At 47.4% G+C, this 21176-nt stretch overlaps 1 protein-coding gene and 1 pseudogene across 1 annotated transcript in view; one reads left to right on the top strand and one right to left on the bottom strand.

The window, feature by feature from the left end:
- Positions 1-21176, top strand: part of nenya — a 92898-nt gene that overhangs the window by 23591 nt on the left and 48131 nt on the right. The gene's annotated exons all lie outside the window — the stretch shown is intronic.
- Positions 257-21015, bottom strand: LOC142574528 (uncharacterized; annotated as a pseudogene).

Raw genomic sequence — 21176 nt, 5'->3', positions numbered from 1 at the left:
GCGCGCAGAAAAAGTAGAGCTTTGATCGCTATCACTACTACGAACCCATGTCAATGCAGATATAAGTATGTGCAGGGGCTGGGCATGCTAACTTCTGCGCTACCACCTGCCGCCGCCACATCAGATTTTCTATGCATACCTGCTTCTTGTTTTCATCGCAGACGCACGCAGGACAAACACGGATAATTAATTGGATTGGATTGCGAAAACGTTTATTAAGCCTCAGTAAAGCGCGAAGGCGCGCTTCGGACGTGGCCTACGTCGTCATCGTGGCGGGTGCTCTACGAGGATCCCCGCTCGCCGTTGCCGGCTCGCCAGGCTCCTGCCTAGCCAGCGCCTCGATGACCTGCTGGACGGCCTGGAGTTGTTTTTCTTGGTTGTCGCTCCGCGTTGCTTCCTCAGGCTGCGGCGGTATACGTCCTGAGTTAGCTTTGCTTCGATGTTTGGAGCAATCCCATAGCATGTATTCGAATGTGGCCGTCTCCCTGCAGCACGCTCTGCACTTGTCATGGGGGTGCGATTCTGGGTACATCCTATGCAAGAGTGCCGGGCTTGGAATCGTTCTCGTTTGTAGTTGCCTGAATAGCACGGCCTGCGACTTGCTCAACCCTTTGCAGGGCGACGGGAGAAGTCTGCGTGCCAGCCGAAAGCCTTGGTCAGTTCGTTATAGCTCGTCATCCGGTCTTTGGCGCTGAACCACAGCGGGAAGCCGTTGCCTTGGGCGCGGTCGGTTAGTCCTCGCGCTCGGACGTGTGCCGTTTCGTTGTGATTGGCATGCTTCTCCGATGCTTGTCCTGCGTGTGCCGGGAACCACTTGATTCCAGTCCTCTTGTCGCGGTCTGCCTGTCGGAGCAGGACGCGTGCCATCGTTGGGGCAATTTTTCCTTTGGCGTAGTTCCTAACCGCCTGTCAGGAGTCGCTGATGATCATGTGGCATTCTCGGTCTACGATGGCCAGGGCGATGGCTATTTCTTCTGCTTCCTCCACTTGCTTGCTCGATGTGCTGGCGGTCGCCCGCACTTTGCCTCCGGAGTCGACCACCGCGATCGCAAAGCCGTTGCGGCCGGCATATTCGGCTGTATCCAGGTATCTGGCGCCGGTGTCTTCCGCGTGCAGGTCCGTCAGTGCCTTGGCTCTAGCGCGTCTTCTGCCTTCCTTGAATTCCGGGTGCATGTTCCTCGGCAAGGGCTCAACCCGCACGTTCCGCCGTACGTGGTCGGGGAAGGGGGCATTTTGGTCCCTGCTGCTCGTGATAACCGATGCCTAGACTGCACAGGATCTTTATGCCGGCCTTTGTTGATGACACTCTTTCCAACTGAGCGGCTCTTTGCGCTTCGGTGATCTCGTCAAGCGTGTTGTGTATGCCCAGCTGGAGGAGACGTTTCGTGTTGATAGTTTCGGGTAGACCGAGTGGTGTCTTGTAAGCCCTCCGGATTAGGATGTCTAGCTTGTTCTTTTCGCTTTTCCCCCACTTGTGGAAGGCTGCCACGTACCCTATGTGGCAGAGTACGAAGGCGTATATAAGTCTGATGAAGTTTTCCACCTTCATGTCTCCCTTCTTAGTGGTAACGTGCTTGAGCAGTCTGGTGGCGTTGGCCGCCTTACCCATGATGCGGGTGACGGTGTCTCCGTTCCTGCCGAGCGCTGCGATCGTCATGCCAAGGACTCGTATCATGCTGACCGTCGGTATTGTGTTACCATCGCTGGTGCGGATCTTGATCTTTTCGTGTTTTCTTTGCTTCTTGATTCTGTGCGTTTTGATCGGTTGGTAAAGCAGGAGCTCCGACTTACTTGGGGAGCAACGCAGCCCTGTACTTTCCAGGCTTTCTTCGATCGTCTCGGCGGCCGTCTGTAGTTTGGATTTTATGCGATCATCACAGCCCCCTTCCACCCACAGCGTAATGTCGTCCGCGTATATCGTGTGCTTCAGTTCTTCAGGCTGGGATAGTCTTTTGGCAACTTGAATCATAACAAGGTTAAATAGCATGGGTGAGATGACGGAGCCTTAGTGAGTGCCCTGGCTCCCTAATGTCTTCTCGTCCGTCTTCAGGTGGCCGGCTCTGAGCTCCGCCGTTCTGCCGGTGAGAAAGTCTTTAAAATATTCGTACGACCTCTCGCCTAGGTTTAGATGGGATACCTGCGCGAGGATGACAGAGTGCGTCACTTTGTCGAAGGCGCTTTCTAGGTCGAGTCCGAGGACGGCTTTGGTGTGCCTGGTTTCACCGTCGATGTCCTGATGTTTGATAAGTAAAAAATTTCAGTGCCCTCCCACTCTGTGAAGAAAAATGACCAGCAAAGCTGTGTATGTGGGCCCCTTAATGGCGAACTGCACCTCCGCCGTATGTCGGCCCCGCATTGCACTGTCTTCGGGATCAGCCCACGTATGGGGAGTGCTTAATGCCTGCTTCACCTCCGTCGCATGCAATGAAAACTGATATCACAATTCTGTACATTGTATCTAACAGCACATCGAAAGCGTGCAAAATTCATATGTTACGCATGGATCTAAAAAAAAAAATTAGTAATGTAGAAATACAACTTTTCCACAACCCTTGTTCACAACGTAACGACTTCACATAAGATAAAAATCGGCATATTGGATTTGTCCGCTTTGAATTGTCTAAAGGATGGTGTTTACATAACCGCGATATCAGTTCTTGATGCGGAGTTATTAATTTGTAATCTTCGTGCTTCTGTATTTTTCGCACTTATGAATTTTTGAAAATCTTTTACCAGAATTCAAGCCCTAAATAGAAATTCCACTTCCAGTAGTCACTAGAATTTACCTTTCTCTCCCGAATACAGCAAATTTCATTAAAATCGGCCCAGGGGTTATCTCGGAAAAGAGTTTAGGGGTTTTACGTCTACTTGAATAGGCCGCGTCGGAGTTGGGCCCGAGTCAAAGCCTACTCTTAACGACTTCGTTGTAAAAAAAAGGAATAAAAGAAAAAAAAACGCCTCAGCCCTCAATATCGCCGCCTCAGATTTCGTCATGATGGCACCGCCACCATTGTCACGGCTCCGTGAGCAGCTACCCAGCTGTTCACTTTCGTTATCTTCCTTCCCTCGCCGGCAGCGCATTGTCTTGATGCCAGCGACGCGCTGAATCTGCACAATCATTCCGTCATACATCGCTTCTGCGACCAAGCAAAATTTCGGCGGCACACGTTCACTGCCGTATTGACACTAATGGTATCTTCGACTGGTCGCCTGTACGCCCCGAATCAGAGTCGGGTAGATCGGTCGTTTCCCGAGCTCAAAGGTAGGGGACAAGCGCGCAAGCCAAACGCGCGACTCGCTCTCGGAGGAGGAAATTGCTGATGCGAAACCACGTGACTACTGCCAACGTCCGATGTTTCGCCTATCCAAAGCTCCCGGCACTGCCTGAGAAACCGGCGGACGTGCCGGCGGGACGAACGTTCGTCGAGACGCCAGCATGCAGTGGCCTAGGTTGCCAAGGTTACGGTGGGCCGTCGCCAACAGAAGCGACGCGGCGCTGCGATGACGTTGCAATCTCGATGACTGCTCCGACGACAGGGCTCGGAGCGCCTCAGAGCGCTCCAAGATAGAGGAGAGCAATCGAGAAGAACCAGCCGAACGCAGGGCGCGCACCCTCTTTCAACCAGCCGAAGACAACGTAGCTCGCGAGAGCGCTCCAGAGTGCTCAGAAACGACCAGCCGAAGATAGCATTAAACTTTAAAATGCCTGCCTTCGACAAAGCAGCATGAATAAAAATGGAACGCGACTATGTGGCCATGGGGAACATGTTCACGGGGCCATACTATTGATGACAGCATCACAAAAGGCTAGATGTGGTCAAGTTGCCTTTACAAGTTTGGAACGAATGACTGACGGGCTAGTTGCTTCATATCACGCATAAAGAACCGCGCTTAAAGTTAGCGCAGTTTGTGTATGGTTCCTCCTTTGTGTCCCGTCGTGAAGTGCTATTCTTTCTGTGACTTTACAGTTGTTCTTTTTCTGCGTCAGTTACGTCTTCCAAGAGCGTTTACGTGGAAACTTTTTGTTCGCATGGCTCTTACAGAAGCATGTTTAGTCGAAATTTTTTCGCTTGACTGCATAATCTCGAGGACGGGCTCCAAACTGCTCATTTTCTTTAGCCACGTAAACACCATTACTGAAAATTTAATTAACGTAGCTTTGTTAATTCCGCAAACAACTTCTCAACTTACTCCGCATCTAGAGGTTACCAATGTGAACACTCGAATGATAAAATGATGTTAACACTGTTTGTATCGTTTCAATAGTTTTGTTTCGTGCAGTTACAAGCAGCCGGCATATTGATGGTGCTGTAGACTTCTTATAAAGTAAGTGTGAAAGCTTGGACAGGTTATCTTGGCACAAATCAACTTCATGAGCTTAAGCATATGGCCCAACCTTGCACGTCTGTCTTTACAACCGATTCTCATACATTATACAAGAAGCACCTCAGCGCTACGGTACATCCCACAAGGCGAGCGAGAACAGTGTGCGCGCTCCCGATTAGGTTTCTGAGCGTTGGTGGCATCAGGCTCGGTTTCCTGGCATCATAAGGAATAAAAACAGCTTCCTGGAGGAAAGCATTGGGCACATTTTCAGTACTTTGTAACATATGGATCAGCATAGATATGTACGTTAGAACCAAAAGTACTGAAATATTAAGGTGAGGGTTTCGCTGGATGTATTTTAGCTGTCTAATGATAAGATCTAAAGAAAAAAATACTGCGATTTTGTGACAATTAATGCTGACATGAAATATGAGCTCGACACAGTACCCGTGGTGGAACTGGCCCCTGGACTACAGGGCTACATTGAACCACGATATGCTGGTTTGATAAATACCAGTAATTGGAAAATGGTTCGCTCTTGAATTCCATGTATGTCGGCGCCGCTGTGCAGTGTTGGGGGCCCTTTTTAAACCACAAGCACTATGTTTCAGCTAATATTGAAAGCAACTGTATTATTTTTCTTATGGGGGGGGGGGGGGGGGCTTTCTTTAGCGTCTAACCACAGTTCCAAAGTTAGCAGTTAGCTCAAGATGCGCCTGCATGTGTTTCTAATATCCAGTATGTTGTCACGGATTCAATAGCGAAAGAGCGTTATCTTACCAGATTGCGCGCGTGAAGCGAATACTGGCGCACATTCTCCGTCACATTCGACGACCCCAGATTGCGCTGCAATGTACGAGCATTCCAATCTGACGAACCGACGCCTTGGTCCGTAGATCGGAATCACAGGAAGCACTTTGCGCGCAGCCATCTTTATGTTTGAGCGTTGTTTTCTTTTCCAGCGCAAGCTCACCTTATAATGAGTTATATTCGTGACTCACTCTTTTGGAAGTGTTTTGTTCTTGAGATTACTACAACGCGAGAGTATAGAGGTGCTCCATCTTCATTGAGTGAATACTGGGAAACGGACTAGGCCTTTTATTGCGTCTGCGCTTACACATTTACCGCACCAATTTATTTTTCATAACTCACTTTTAAATTTAGGGGGCTGTAAAGCACAGCAACCTTTTATTAACAGGATCTTTTCATAACACAGAAAATTTAAATGCTTATTAGTCGGCTTTCACCCCATGGTAAGGAATTTTAATAAAGATATACTTATAATAATTAAAAGCCTATCCTTTTGACAACGTTTCATCTGAGTTCTCCTTTGCAAGGTGATACAGACTTGCTGGTGGTTCCTATAGGGGACCCCCGACATATGTCCAACCGCCAAACAAAGGGTTATTCCGAATGTTTCATTTCAGGAAGGCGTGTTACCCTCCTGTCTTTTATTCCCGTTCGCAAACACGCATAAGACAAAAATGCTGGGTGAAGAGCGTCGTTAGTCCAAGCCAACGAGCTACCGTAACTCACCTCGCCTATATCGCTGTCATTTAGGCTTACTTAAGAAATATATATATATTTGAAATCGACGCGTCACGAATCCAAAAAGAGCTGCCCGTGACCAGCCCAGCTAGATTTCTTTCATTTCGTACTTCGTCGTAGCGGCTAATAGTAGCTCACGAAGCAGAGCACTGAGTGTGGATATGTCAGAAAAGGTGTTCTATATACTGTCTCGTCACCCACCGAAAATTGCCCGCCGTGCTACTGGCGATTCCTAGAAAATTGTATATGTGACGCCCAGCCATTTGCAACACAGCAACTTTGTTTTGCGATGAGAGAGTCCAGGTGAGAGACAGCGTGGTTATGGAGATAAAGACACGCTATTTTCTGCAGTAACTTAGGAATGAATTAATGAATGCCTTCATTTATTGAGAAAAAGGAGCAAGCATCAGTGGAATCAAGTCTCAGCAGATTGGGAAAGAAGCGGGGGACAAAGAGGAAAAGCTGGGGCCCGGGTGGCAGGCGAAGTCGCAGCTTAGGGGCGAGAGAATATAAGCAAGAGTTGGCGAAACCAGTTGAATTCGAGTGTAGATGTGTGATGTGCCGAGTAAATGATTGGAGTCACCGCCCAGCATCCGTCCTTTGCGGCAGTATAAGCTCCCACCGTTCTTGGGAACAAACCTTTACTGAAAACCAATCTTCGCAATTACTTATTCATCAGCCATGCCTAGCCACGTATTCCTTAGTGGCAGGGTCTGTGGATTACAACTACGCTGTCCCGACAAGTTACGACCATAACGTGACGCTTGCGGTTACGGATGCCATACTCATGACTCTTACTATACTACTACTATACTGCGCGAATAGTATAAACATGGGCTTACTGCACAAGTTAGTGCACATGCAGACATTTTAGAACCGCGTTTTTCGTCTTACGTACTCTCAACGCAAGTAGCATTGCAGCGTGTTACGGTGCGCGTCCCTTCAAGACAGAGACGCAAACGTAAACACAAGAACGCGTTAGAAGACAGGGCTTGGGCCTCGTGCCAAACATATCCAAGCCAACCATATATTAACAATCATGCCGTCGTTTCTATGCAAAGAGGTTATGTATTTAAACTTCTGGAGTGACAGTCCAATCCGCCACCTACTGGAGCGCGTGAAGCCGCCGTGGGCCACATTGTTAGAGGAAAAGGAGCGCGGCCACAGTACGCGTGGCTGCAGTATACGCGCGACGCAACCTGTGCTTGCGGTTCTGCGATGAAAAAATAAAATGTAACCCCTTTAGGAATTATATCTGTCCGCCATTGTGCGTCGCTGTTGTCAAAAATAAATGTCATGGTGGTGGGTGCCTTGTGTTCTGTGTACAATGTTGCGAGAACTGAAAAACAGTCGTTTCCTGTTTTCTTCATTCAGTAACTTGCTACGTGCATCGGCACTGTGATGCCCTTTCGTCGATACGTGGTGCCGGCCCGTATTGACACAACGACTTGACCTCGAAATATAGTATCCTTATGCTATTTCTTTAAAAAATCACTATTTGTGTAAATGAGCGTTTTTGGTTTCAACCTAGAAAACAAGAAAAAAATATTCAACGGTAGGTCTCATTTTTGTCCGGCATTTCAGTTCTAGCTGAAGAGAGTCGGTGAAAGCAAATTTACAATAAAGCTAAGGCGACCCACAATCTGCACGCAGCCGCAAGCCTACATGCGCTCCAATGAGAATAACCTGCCAAAGTTAAGGTCATGTGTCAGCTGGCGGCTCAAGCAATCTTTGCTTTTTTTTTTTCGTTTCTACATCCGTTCTGCCTGCGTCTGCGGCAAAAACGTGAAATGGGAAGGCAGATTAACAGATAATGGTGGAGGCAGGTGGTAGCGTAATGGTTAACGTGCCCATCTCCCAAATGCAAGATGGTGCATTTGGGAGATGCGCTCGAATCCCGGTGGTTTGTTTGTGAAGACAGCTTTCTGTGCTCTCTGGTGACTGCGAAGCTCAGAATGAGGCTGCAGCCTGACGACAACGGTCGTCGTCAATGTAACAGAATAAGCGGGCGTGCAAGGTCACACCTAAAGCCGACAGCACATTCAGAGGAAATACACTATGCTCTTGTCGACAAAAAAAGAAAAGAAAAACGTGATGAGTAACGAGCGGTGTTGTTGAGCGAGGCTGTATAAGGATAATATCACCATAGACAGGACCACGCTCCAATCCCGGTGCTCAGCGGAAATATACATCGACAGCGTGTCAACTAGCGTGTAATTGATACTTCATTAAGGTCGTTGCGTGTTTGTGTTGTGTCTAGCAGGAGCGAGTAGTGTAAGAGATGACACTGGAGAGAAGGCGGTGAGCGAAGTCTGCGAAAAGTAATTGAGGATGGCCATACTGAACGCCGACGCCGTGTTGAATAAAGCCTGCGACTTCAGTTGCTCAGCCGCCGGAAAGGCTTGAGTGGTAGCATACCGCTGGGCGTATTTGGTAACCACAGCGATAAACACACACTTTGCGGAAGTAAACAGAGGAAAGGGACGTAGTGAGTTGGCCGCCATTTTCGAGCTCTGGCATAGTTTGAAAAATGAATGTGGTGAAGTATGACGCACAAAATAGTATATGTCAACCCTAATGAATCAGCGTGGTCATACTTGCGCGACACGTCATGGTGACCTGCCACCAGGACATCATGAAGTTGCAGCAATGAGAGTTTTCGTTGGGTACTTGAGAATAAAAACGAGCACATTAGAGACGTCCGAGGGACATTTCTAGGGTACAAGAGCACATCCCCCCCCCCCCCAAAAAAAAGAAGAAAAGAAATAAATCACGAATATAAGCTTACGCATAGGCACATCATAAGATCGAGCACTACGGCGCTTGTTGATCTTGTTTGGGATGACGTCAGCATTTCATTCAGCGTTTATTTCTGATAAAATGAGTTCAAGTTCCGTTTATTTGCATCACAATGGCAGGCGTAATCAGGCAAACATTGACAGCATTTCATTAGAGTGCCTGTCTACTCTGTGGAGATTACGTATGACAATGACAACAAACACAGAAAGCTTTGCTTACATCGATTCGCACATACGTGGGATCCGCATAATTTTTTTACTGTCAATTTAAATGCTTAAGAATGGCGCTCATTAACGCAATATTTCCATTCACAGTGAGCAAAAGCAGCTGTCGTATCCACAGTAGGATTGATTTAAATGGCTTTTATCCCATGGACATTGTATCGTTGCCAACTTCCGTGGGATTGGAGTCCTCAAAATGGGATACAGTTGACTGGGAAATAAGGAGGTTGATGAACGGCAAGAAGGCAGAAGCTTGCACAAGACCTCAGGGATATAAAATGACTTTTTGAGCAGCTTGGTCAGGGGGCCACGCAATGGTTTCCACGTCTATTAAAATCTTCCAAAATATGAACAGAGACCCACAAAAATGTGGGATTTTGGGAATGTTGAAACCGCTAGAAATTTCAGGACAGCATTAGCCTAAATATAAAAGATGACTTAAAAATAAGCAACCATAACGTTGACAGGGTGGCCAAATTTTGGGACAGATAAATTGCCTGTTGAAGCAGTTCAGCTGAAACGCAATGGTGCGAAATAAGGCGAGAATGCCGGCAAGTGCTGAACAAAGGTCAAGTAGGTCCTGTGGCCTACGCCAGCGCTCGGCAGCTATCAAGCGACTGCACGTGTTAGCGAGATACCTGGTCGTCAGTATTTACCGTATGATTCGGGTCTGAAATATTGGACGCGGACTGCATCACATTGAATACAATGCATTCTACGGTGTCATTCTTCGACAGATGGTACCGATTCTTGCGCAATGAGGATGGGAACAAATTTTCTCACGTGCCGGCTGTCACCTTCCTCCTACTGCTAACATTCCTTCCCCTCCGTAGTTGCTTAGCTTTTATTGGGTTCGGCTGCTAATCACGAGGTCTCGGGATCGAATCCCAACCACGGCAGCCGTATTTCAGTGGGTGTGAAATCCGAAAACCCGCGTGCTTAGGGTTAGGCGCACGTTAAAAATTCCCAAGTAGTCTAAATTATTCCCGAATCCTCCACTACGGCGTGCCTCATAGTGAAATCGTGGTTTTGGCAAGTAAAACATCATAATGTTTTATGTAACATTCGTTAAGGATGTCCTGGGAAGTCGCACAACTCTTGAGTACAACTAAGTGTCAGGAGTTGTGCGCGAGGTCTTTGAGTATGTGGATAGCCTTTATGGCGTTCGATAGCTGCTAGTCTACATTGCGGCTATATAATAAAGGCGGAACGGCAACATGGTAGAGAATGTGGAGAACATACAAATCCTGCATATATTACTGCACAATAATTTTAAATAGCGTTCTTGCTTCACGCACGTGGATAACCGCCATAGGAGACTACTTGGGAAACTAACTGCAAGTACTGTATATGTCGTACCCAAGGGTGTACCTGGCCTGGTGGCCACTAAATGGTGATGTAATACTGCGAGCAGCTTCGGCCATAGCATGCTAACGGACGACGACACAGACTGAAGTGACTAGCGCAAGAGTGGACAGGGGACACTAAAGGCGTTACAAGGACAAGCGCCCAGTTGGAAGTTTGCGCTTATCCTTGTCGCCTCTTTAGTGTCCCGTGTCCACTCTTGCGCTTGTCACTTTAGCATGGAATACCAACTAGCCCGGTCTCACACCCTGCGACGACACAGGGTTTGCTCAACTCTTGTGTCGTGACTTTTGTGTCACGGCGAAAAACCAACATATCCATGTATATGTCTTAATACTTGAGCACATCTAGATTTGCATCTGCGGCGGTAGCCCATGAGTGCGCATTGCAGAGTCGCTGGCGAAATAATTGGGGGCACCTTATTAAAAGCGATAGGTCAAAATCAAAATCCGTCCACGACGGTGTCTCTAGTAGACGCTGTGCGATGTTCGGACGTTAACAATGTGTGCCGACTGAAGAAAGGCTACCCCGAAGTGCTTCTGACGGTTAGGCTAGCTTCTTTACTTAGAATGAAAGAAAAGAAAAAAAAGAACCGCATCAAAAGCCCAGAATCAACCATTGCTCGTCGCGACTAAACGCTCTTAGGATGACGAGTAATTTCCAGGCGACGAGCGAATACGCTTTATCAAGAACACTGATAACGCCGGCGGGACAAGCATTGTGGCGAAGTTCAATGCGCAGGGACAGCTTTTATTATTATTTTTTTTTTGGTTGGCGTCATCACGCGTCATCGCGGGAAGTTTGAAAAGTTTAAGGCCAGTACGCCACGTGGTGGCACTCACGCGAACTAAACCCCTTGTGTCCAGAAAAGCTGGATACGTATATGGATTCTGTTGCTCAGCGCCATGATTATGTTTTAGATTTCCGGTGGCGACAACCGCAATTCGGCGCCCATATCCGTGAAAAGCTCCTGCGACAGTATTTTCCATAAGAGCATTTTTCAGCAAATCTATATTGATGGACATATCAATATGGAGGGCTGCCAATCAATGGCAAAGAGTACTTACGAACGAAAAGCTTCGTGAATTTGAACTCTTTTCCGCGATAACTTAGTGGAACTCAGCGTGTTCACCTATTTGAAGTTCAGTCCTTTTTGCCAATCACTATTCGCACAGACTGTATTCTACATATCGATAGCACATGCACCGTTCTTCAGTAGGAGCTGAAGTGACTAGCGCAAGAGTAGACACAGGACACAAAAGGGCGACAAGGACAAGCGCAACTTCCAACTGGTGTTTATTACAAAAATGGTTATGAATATATACTCTCGCGTACTTGTTCGCGACGGCTGCAAACGTGCAAGACAACATGGTTATCACAAGCAGACAAGAGCGCACCATGGCGGGGGCAGTGCTTAAGGTGTTCTCCCACAGACAGTCCCCAGGAATACAAATCCTTTAGCGGTCAAGGCTATGGATGGTTTGCTGACGCAGTTGCCTTCTGCTATAGCCGCTGACTCAATGATGAGTCTGGTGTTTTCCTGCTCGTGCCTTGCTATTATTTCTGTTTTTCCAAAGAGTGGTTGACATTTACATTGGGAGCAATGGATCCCAAGCAAACCTTCTCTCCCTTTTTGAACTTTCTGATTTGACTCCTGTTTCCGAATTGAGGACTCTCATAGGCAACTCTATGGAATGCAAATGGCGGCAAGATTTGTTTTAAAAAAGAGCTCGTCCTTGTCGCCATTTTGTGTCCCGTTTCTACTCTTGCGCTACTCACTTGAGCAATGGAATACCAACTATCTTCAGTCTCACACTGCTTCACTTCATTAGGATCCGTTTGTCAAGCTGGCCTGCATGGTAACGGATTTTACAGTTCGCTTGGCTCCTCGCCGAGTGATTCATATGCACGTTGTTTCGTGATTTAGACGTGAACGACGCATCCCAGGCGCATGCGGCCTAGTCGAAAAGTGATGTGATTTATTCACTGCTGCTTTTATACATTCTCACTTAGAGGGAGAAAAGAAAGGTGGTAAGGCGCGAATGGGGAGTGAGTGTGCGCGCTAATCACAGTTCGCTAAACGTGTAGGATACGGACGTCACAGGTTCATTTCGAAAACAGCAGTTGTATTCGACGCCTCTGGCATGTTACGATCCGCCAGCGAGGGTAGTGACCTTCTAGCCTCTTCTGCACGACTGCGACGAATCGCTTCGTGAAGCTAACAATGCGTCCCCTCGGACAGACCTGCGGCGACAGCAGGGCGAGACACGTTTGGCGGATCGAGTGTTGTTTTTTGGTACACTGTCGCCGTCACCGACGATGGAAGCAAAAAACTCCTGGAAAAAGGTGTTCTACAGCATCTCCTCACGGACTCCGGTAACCGCTACGGTCGTTTGATAGACGCTCCAGGTAACTGCTGGGTCATCCCAGGAACCAAGACGCGCCAGTTTGAGTCGAGCGTAACAATCACTATCTACGAAGCTCCCCTCCTTTCCGTGTGTTCAGTGAACAAAGGTGCGGGAGTGATTGTGTGGACCCTCGCCCTCAACGCGTGTCCTTCGACGACTTTGGACGCTCCGATTGGACGAAGGTGGGGCGGCAGATTTCCCTGACCTAGGGATCTAGGGGGGACGAGGGGGTTTGTGCAGACTTTTTCGGCTCCTCAGTGTGCTTCAATTCACTCGTGCTAGAATGATGAGGCGTAACGATTCCACTCTTCATGTAAATATTGTAAATACACCCAGTACTCCTCGTTCTCGATGAGAGCGTGTTCCTCCCTTCAACAGCATCCTCAGCGTGGATGAGTCGGACGACGGCATGGGCCAGCTACCCCTTTTGACATACTCGACCCTAACCCTTACAGGCCATCGCGCATTGATTCTTCATTGTGAATGACCGTCTGTGCCATGTCTTGCCGTGGGGGTCGCTTCAGTTATTACCCAACCTTTATAAGGCCTACAGTGCTGCCATAACCTAGCAATCACTAAAATTACTACGACCGTCGGTGACACGCATCCGACACGCACTTGGATCATGTTCGCTAAAGAAATCTTGACTATTTGCTACCTTGCTTTAAAAAAAAAAACTGTCACGTGACGTGCTTCCAAAGTTTGTTCAAGTACGTGAAACGTGGTTCTGCGAGAAAATTTACATAAAAGTTATTTTGATGTGTAGATCTGTACAACTTCGCCTGCCGAACCTACAAATGCTTGTCTTCAACATGTAATGGTGTTTGTTGGCAACATTTGTCGGAGAAAGTACTTTAGAAGCCCCAAATTTTTACAGAAATTTGCCAAATTCATTATTTTTACTGGCAAAGTAACTATTGATTTATTCATTATAATTATTTTGTTTGAGTGTCCCAGGGCTGTACTGTGCAGTAAACAATCTTTTCTTCCTCTACATCGTACTGAGACTTGCTGTTACGGCCGCGAATTTCTTTTTAAGCCCTTAAGTGGCTCCTTGCAATGGCTCATACCCGAAAAAAAGGGGCGTCTAGTTCAGTTAGAGAAAAATATCATCATCAAGGATGGCTCATACCCCCGTAAGCAAGAAAAGATGCAATGGCTGACTATGAATGAAGAAACGAAAGAAAGAAAGAAAGAAAGAAAGAAAGTAAGAAAGAAAGAAAGAAAGAAAGAAAGAAAGAAAGAAAGAAAGGACGAGAGAACCTTTAGGCAGTGCATTAGGTGCTCGCATGTGTTGTTGAGGAAGTCGACTTACAACGCCATACGCTTAATTCACACTGCGGCTCGTTATTTCTTGCATCTGACCCATCCGGTCGTATAACTTAATGCACTACTATGTGTGCAGCACGCTTTCGCGTTCACGTGTTACAGTATTGCAACATGCTTCCGAATTTTTTTTGATTAGCTCCAGACATCGAAAGTCGAAATTGATTATCCGAAATATCATTTGAAGCCTGCTTCCGCAGGGCGACTTTTTTAATTGGGAACTTTATACTCTTAAATGATGTCAGTCTTGCAAAGAAGTGCATGTCGAGATCGGTTCCAAATTCTGAAGTTTTCTTCATGTCCCTAGGGGTGGGCAGCGCAACCCGGACGAAGGACAAAAGGAACTGGATGATAGGAGCGCCCACTAACAACTGGTTTATTTTTTCCAAACAAATGATTAAATATACAGAGAATGGGATTATGTGATGAAGAGACGCGTACAAGTGGTGAAAGGGTGTCAGCCTATGTTGCCATTCAATAGCTTCGCTTCTTTATCATGCTGGGAGATAGACGTCTGGCTGACGCATGCGTTTGAGTTGACATGCATGAAGCAAGCTTCCATAATCTCGCGGCTGACTTGATTTCCACTTTTTATACAATATTTCGGTTTTTTCAAACAAAAGTTTGCATGGACAACTTCGACAATGCGCGGCCAGATTGGAGCCTGTCGAGTTCCTGATCGCACCTTGGAGCTCCGTAAGGCGAATGCTCCATAAGGCGAATGTCTCTTCATCACATAATCCCATTCTCTGTATATTTAATCACTTGTTTGGAAAAAAATAAACTAGATGTTAGTCTGCGCTCGTATCGTCCACTTCCTTTAGTCCTTCGTCCGGGTTGCGCTTCCCATCCCAGGAACATGTTCAGTCACCAACTCGCCCAGCTTGCTGTGTTAATGATGTTTTCTAATTTCCTTAATAGGAGGTTCTACACTCAACGTATGTACAAGGAAGATGGCTTCTTTTTTGGCGCTTCGCCCTGTTTACTGTCCTCCTCTTCTCCTCCTTCTCAGTCTTTTTGTTTGTTTGATTACGCTGAAATGCCGTATGCCGACATTGTGCCGAGTTTTCGAAAGAAAGAAAGAAAAAAAAAAAACACGGCGAACATACCAAAATGTCTGTTTTAGTCCACTTTCAACTTCCAATTTTCGCAGTGACGTGGTCCCTGTAAAATATGACGCAAAGTGCATGTTTGTTGGCCTTACATGTTGTTCATTATCTCATTTTGATTTTGTTTTAAAGGGGTTGGGACACCAAATTTTGAGGCTATAAAAAGCATGTTGTAGGCTGCTTCCGTATGCAAGGACACCCAGAACGAGGTATTGGACGCTGCAAACATTTCAAAATAATTTTAATTCAGCTCCAAAAGTCATTAAAAACTCCTTCTCGTAGTCGAGACCCATCGCTAGCGCGACAGTTACTACATCACAGAGGAGGAACGAAAATATTGACGTCATAGCACACTAGCACAAAAACGTGACGTATGATGAGTAGCGATGAAATGCCGATTACGGAGCCTGCTGAGCCGAGCGACCGAGCATAGCCTCCACTATGACCAAGCTACAGGCATATGGAAATACTTTCTTAATGCAAAGAAGGGGTAAGGCCTGCAGACACGGACACAAGAGGAGAGAAGTGGACAACACGAACGCCGCACGGCGGCCCACGAACGGCGTGCGTGCGGCGAGTTGCCGTGCGGACGTATAGTTCGGCACCACCACTTCACCGCACAGGGAAATGGATGTCATGCTTCAGGCACCCGGCACGATCAGCGTGGGACTGTAACGTGAATTTCCTCAGCACCTCCTGAGGACTTCGCCGTATTGTCCAGTCCTAAAAATCATTACAAATATTGTATTTGCCTCGTCGTTCTTTTGTACCTGCCAGAGCGTGCTGGAAGCCGGGAGGTTGGGCGAGTGCTCTCGGAGTTCACATCTTTTGTCGCAACCCATCCTTTTTTCGTGCATTCCGAATTACACGCCTCTATGAAAACCTTAACACACACCTGAGTGCGCATGCCGGAGATGTCTGGCCCACATGAAGTGTTTATCCCGGATAAAGATCCAGAAAGCGGTGAAGCAGTGCGGGCGAGTTCTTCCGCGCGAGGCTGCGATAAAAGTCTAGTGACAAGACGTGCATGGGGCTGTTAGGAGGACACCTGTCATGAGGCAAATCAACGCTAACGTCACGTTTGCGGCAGCTGCCTAATCATCGTCGTCATCATCATCTCCATTGTTTGCTTATATAATGTGCACTGCAAGGAAAAAAGTTCCTCCTTTTGTTCTCTAAACAACTGTGTCCCGTTCTGAACGGACGCAATTTACGGCCGCGAATTTTCTTACACGACTATAGCTCTAGACATCGAAAGAAGAATTTGCTAGGCCGAAAACTTCTTTCGAAGCCTGTTTTCGTAGAGCGACTTTTTTAATTGGGCGCTTATATATTCTTAAATGATGCCACTCGGGCAGAGAAAGTGTATGTGGAGATTGTTTCCAGATTGTGAACTTTTCTAGTTTTCTTAATTGGGGGAAACGCTGAACTAAACCTACGTGCGAGCAAGATGACTTCTTTTTTAAAGCGAATAGCTCTCTTTGGCTCTTTCGGCCGTTTTCGTGGTAGGTTGTTGTTCGGTGGTCGACATCGGTAAGGAAAACTTTCTTTCGCTGTCTCTTGCTGTCTCTCTCTCGTTCACTCTACCGCTCTCGCTCGCTCGCTCTTTCATTCGCTTGTTCGGGCAAGTCGCTTACATTGACAATCATCGCCGATATGGTTTTTGCAGAATTTTTATCGCGATAGCAATTACATGGACACTCCAGGCGCATGTCGGCGTCGGCGTTACCGTGATGTTCCGCATAAAGTCAAAGGCCGATAACATCGTCGCCGGGCGCCGTATATGCTGTATGTACGAGTGAAAGCGTGCGAGGGTGAGCCAACGATGGCGCCTCAATTTCGAGCGCGTAAGGGAAGAAAGCGGGGAGGAAGCTTGCCATCTTCCGTCGCGCGCAAGGCACCGTAGGGAGGGAAGGGAGGGGGCGCGTTCTACTGCGACAGCAGCTACGTATGGCGCGGCCGCGCGGGCCCTATCTTGAAGGCGATCTGCCAGGAGTGCAGTCTCATAAGCGCCTCATAATCGGATCGTGGTTTTCGCACATACAACCCCAAAATTTATTTAAATTCTTACATTGACCATCTCACAGTGAAAATCAGGGTCGAAAGTGGACGGAAACCAACTTTTTTGTATGTTTGCTAGGATTTTTTTCAGGAAACGCGTACAATATATTGGCGAAGAAGAATTTTTATTGTAAAGCACAGCTCTAGGTCATTCACGTAACATAATTACAGTGAAGAAGTCGGTAGTAATTTCGACAGTAAAAAATGTCAATTTGACGAATTTTCGTCAAAATCTTTGGTCCTTAAAGTACCTTTCCTAAACGGTGTAGCCAATAAACACCACCACATATTGAAGACAAACCTTTAATTGTAGGTTCAACAGGCGAAGTTGTGCAACTATACAAACCAACATAACTGTTATAATAATTTTCTCGCAGAACTATGCTACACGTACTTGAGCAAACTTTGAAAGGACGTCACGTGACAATGAAATTTCTTTCAGCAAGAATATCCTGCGAAATGACCGAATAGCCATGATTTTTTACACGAAAATACGGGATAGTCGAGCGACACACGTCTGGTATACGTATTTGGCGTGGAATGACCCATTTCGGTTTAGGCTATAGATCGCCAGTGTCCTTATTCAGGGACTCCCGCTGTACAACGCATTGGCAGATGCGCGCACATCTTTTTTTCAGCCACTACACGCGACATCAAGGGCACCGCTGAGCCGGCACTTTCACAGCCTTTCCGGGCACCCAGCGGCACGAGAAAAGTAGACGACGGCGATAGAGCACGAGATGACACGCATGGAGCATGTCGCCGGCCTGTGTGCGTCCATGCAGGATTAGCACGCGCCTCGCTGCGGAACCCATCAATTCGCAGAGTTTCGTGTTCGCGAAACGGGCGGCGATATATGCAACGCAACGTGCCTTAACGTGCAACGCAACGCGCCAACGGACTTGCGGATCCTTTCGACAAACCATTCCGCGCCATTCGCTTCTCGTTCGCCGAATAAAAGGCCCGGTATTAGAGACAGTGAGATCGGCGCTGTTGGTTTTGGCGATGCTATCGCACGAGCAGAAGAGCCGAGCGCGTCAGCGTGGCGCAAGCGACCCACATCCTGCCGCCGACACGCTGCTTCATCGCCGCCATGCGACTTCCATCCCTAAAGAGAGGCAGCGCTCTTACTATTTGCATGTCGTATGTTATCGCGGCGACACAGCCCGGCGCACCGGGACGACCGTGGTAGCATGCGCCAGTGCTCGGTCGAAAGAGACGACGCCGCGTCCTTCGCCGCCGCTGCTCACGCGCGCGCGTGTATCAGCGCACGGAGATCTCGGCCACGTGACCTTTGACGATACCGACATTGTAGGGGGTGTCCTGCACGTTTACGAGATGAGTTTTTTGTCCGTAGAGTGCCCTTTTTGCCCCTCTCGCCCAATTCCCCTCACTGCAGCCCGATACGCCGTGTTTTTCTGGCGTGCGCTAAGATGACGCGGCTAGCCATCGATGTGGGCGAAATCAATGACCGCGCGGCGGAGGATGGATGGATGGATGGATGGATGAATGTTATGAGTGTCCCTTTCGAACGGGGCGGTGGGTTGCGCCACCAAGCTCTTCCTATTATACCGCCTAATGTACTACCTTGGTTAAAGAAGAAAGAAAAAGATGAAAACGCAAGATGGAATTCCCATAACCAAATTTTCTGGCTCCCTATTGTTAAATTTGTTTTTGTACGTCTCCGTTTTTTGTCGTTTCCGTACTTAGCTTCCACAAATCTTCCAATCGCCTCTTACTAATCTCTATTGCGGACATGTTTACTTTCCCCCTGTTCTCGCCAAACCCAAGGGCTTCAAGGAGGCCAGCGGTGCCTAAATCGACCGTTGGGTAGACGTCTTCACATTCTAATAAAGCATGCTCCATCGTTTCCCTAGCTTCTTCTTCCTTCTTATATCTCGTTTTATGGGTGCGTGTTCTAAGGCATCCCGATCTCGCTTCGAAAAGTAATGAGCTTCCCTTTGAGTTATCATAAATTGTTTCTTTCCTGATTTCGGTATTTCCTCTTTAGTAGTTACTCGTAGCAGGTTTCTTTTCCACTGCCGCCACCCATCAGATTATTTCAGCCTCTCTGACTTTCCGCTTGACGTTCTTTGTTGCTGTGTTGCCCACCCTATAGGCCGCATACTTGCTGGTAAGGTTCCTAGTTCTTTTCCTCCACTGTGAATCAATGTTTTTTTCTGTACAAATACCTGTACCCACACAAGGGAGGGAGGGGGCGGCAGGTTACGTGAGAAGGCAAACGAACCCTACTACGATACTACGGCGGTTGCGAGGAAACGGGATAAGCTTAAGTTCAAGGTACGGTACAGTATACGTTGCTGCTATTTCGGAAAAATAAACGCCATGAAAATATGTCAAGCGGGCAACTTTCGCATGGAGTGCAGAAGTAGAGCCGCATTAATTAAGGCGCACCGCAGGGTCCAGGAGACACTACGGAAGCGGTCGATCGTCAACTCAGCACTTCTGTGCCCGCCGCGTTAGCTTTACCGCTATGGTATTGCCAGAGGTCGCGGATTTGATTCCAATCGCGGTAGCCGCATTTCGACGGGGGCGAAATAGAAAACGGACGTGCACTTAGATTTTGGGACATGTTAAAGAACATCACGGTGTCAAAATTAATCCGGTGTCCGCCACTACGGCGTGCCTCATAATCTGATTGTGGTTTTGGCACGTACAACCCCATAATCCAAGTTCAATACTTGTGCCACTATGCGATGTGTCATGTGGGGCAATGACTATGCTTAACCCTCTCAGAGGTTATGAAATATGGCGCACAACAACGCCTCAATCAAACACCTCTCCCTGTGTGTTCTGTGTTCTACGCAGACACAGCAGTGGTGCCCTTAAGGTAAAGTTTAACATCAACTAACCACTCTCTTATTAGACTAAACATTGAAGAAATTAGGCGTTAGCCGTCAACATCACCGCTAATTATCGTCAATCAAAGCATCCAGCACGGAACGCTTCGCTTACATCGATTCCCACAGTGCGTGGGATCTGCATAATTTTCATGCCGAGTGTTTCAGGCTGGTTACGGGGATGTAAAAAGAAAGAATTTGACGGCATTCATGAATATGTACTCAGCAATTACGTGGTTGATCTACTCAACAATTCTGGTGTGCTTATTCTTGAGAATCAGTGCAGAAGCTCGATGTTGTGGAGGTTGGGTTAAAACACTTAAGCTGAATATTTACTGTAAATAAAGTCGCTCAGCTGTCGCTGCCATGCGCGAGCTTAAGAAAAAAAAAAACAAGTTTTGGTTGTACTGTAGACGAGCTCTAGCTATGTTGCGGACATGTCTTTTCTTCATTTTGATGTTTCCTTTAGTCCATACGTCAAGAAACGCTATCAGTGCCCGAAAATCCTTAAACTCAAATTTGTGTCCATTTAATTAGACCAAGAAAAGGTGAATTCCAGGGTGTTTACTTCGGATAAAAGAGTGCGCTGACCGGTGGGGATCAGTAATAAATAATAATAATCTCGAATCGACGCCAAAAGTCGCCTTCATTCCTCCTGCTCTCGTTGCCGCTTTCAGTGGCTACATATTTCAATATAGGCTTAGCTATACAGCTGACATCAACAGACATTTATGATTTTAGTAAGATAAATGTGAGCCGCGACGTACATCTGCGCAAGAGAGACTTCCTGGCAGCGCACTTCAAATCTTTTGACTTTAAACCCACCACGCATACGATCTGAGTGACTTTTCTCTACTTCAACAATATGAATCGTCTTTTCCTCGTTTAACCTCACAACGCCCGCCCTGCCTCACCTCACCAATCTTCCAGAAGGTGATCCACACCTCACCACGTGAGGGTGAGGGCAGATCAGGGTAAGGAAGGCCCTCATGAGGGCTCGTCCTCGCGAAGGTGCCTTGTGGGTGTCGTACGCTCTGTCGCTCCCTCTTTATGCCGATGCCCGCCTGAGGGTTCGAACAGGTAGGCAGCGGCTACACGTCGGTGGCACAATAATGTAAAAAAAAAACTAATCTAAAGAGAGGTGCACGTTCA

This window comes from Dermacentor variabilis, chromosome 1, assembly GCF_050947875.1.
Source record: "Dermacentor variabilis isolate Ectoservices chromosome 1, ASM5094787v1, whole genome shotgun sequence".
Lineage (NCBI taxonomy): Eukaryota > Metazoa > Arthropoda > Arachnida > Ixodida > Ixodidae > Dermacentor > Dermacentor variabilis.
The sequence above is the reverse complement of the archived record's forward strand: the minus strand, read 5'-3'. Positions and strand labels throughout refer to the sequence as shown.